Consider the following 1,198-nt stretch of genomic DNA (forward strand, 5'->3'; position numbering starts at 1 on the left):
TTTTGCTTTCCACTTCTCGTCTTTCGTTGGCGCGAAGAATAAACAATATGGGTGTATAGATGAATCTTAGCAGTTAACGTTCGTAAAAATCTCTCAAAACCACTCAGAACAGAACTAAATAGCCAGTATTTTAGTGCTTATTGAAAGTAGGTACTACTACGCGACTGATTGACACGCTTTAAGTGAAATAAAAAGTTAAATAAACTGATAAATATCGACATAAACGCACAGCACACAAACGACAAATTCCGCGTTATGTAATATTTGAATGGTTCAAGAATCTACAATCTGAACTAGCATGAAAAAATCACCAGAATGATTTTTGATATATCAAATATCAGTAAGACACCGATGTGATATTCCAGAGTGAACTTCCCAAGTAACCATAAGCATTAGGAGATAGCATTTTATTAGCACTAATTCAGCCTTGTTGATTTTTTTTCTTCATCTATAGTTTATTTGACACAGCACAAATACAATTCAATGTTTAACGGCGCCAATTATATCTGGTAGCTTACTTTCTAAAGTATCTTAATAACTAAAAGCAAATTTTTTATCCTCGCTGCCGTCTACGAGCTGAAACTAAATCTAACTTAAAGCTAGAATATTTTGCATTAAAAGCACAGGTTTGCTGTTTGATGGTTTTCATTGCCATAGGTAAGCAGCATATTAGATTTGTTCCGCTGCTGGGCCAAGATATTACGGACTGGCATATTGGGTTGTTTCCATCGGGCCTTGAGAGTATCGTGCGGGTCTGATTGCTGTTTCCGGATCCGGGGTCTTAACGTGTTCTTGTCGTTTGGTTGGATGTAGGCGGAAGGGGATAGGACTAAACTGGGGCGTGGATGGATTTCAGGAAAACGTATATAAGGGACATGTAGGATAGGTCACGGCTCGCCAAGACATCACGAACAGGAACAGCCGGCTGCCTACCTTCGGCCTGCAGGGAAGCTATTAATCTAGACCTGGCGTCACGGTGTACAGGGCATGACCAAACAACGTGCTCTATGTGGTGATAACCTTCACCACAGGCACAGATACCACTTTCCCTGAGCCCAACACGACGGAGATGCGCGTCAAATCTATAGTGATTGGACATAAGCCGGGACATCACGCAAATGAAATCCCGACCTACATTCAACCCCTTGAACCACGGGTTCGTCGATACCTTGGGGATTATGGAATGTAACCACCTTCC

The sequence above is a fragment of the Wyeomyia smithii genome, chromosome 2 (genome assembly GCF_029784165.1).
Source record: "Wyeomyia smithii strain HCP4-BCI-WySm-NY-G18 chromosome 2, ASM2978416v1, whole genome shotgun sequence".
NCBI classification, from domain to species: Eukaryota; Metazoa; Arthropoda; class Insecta; order Diptera; family Culicidae; genus Wyeomyia; species Wyeomyia smithii.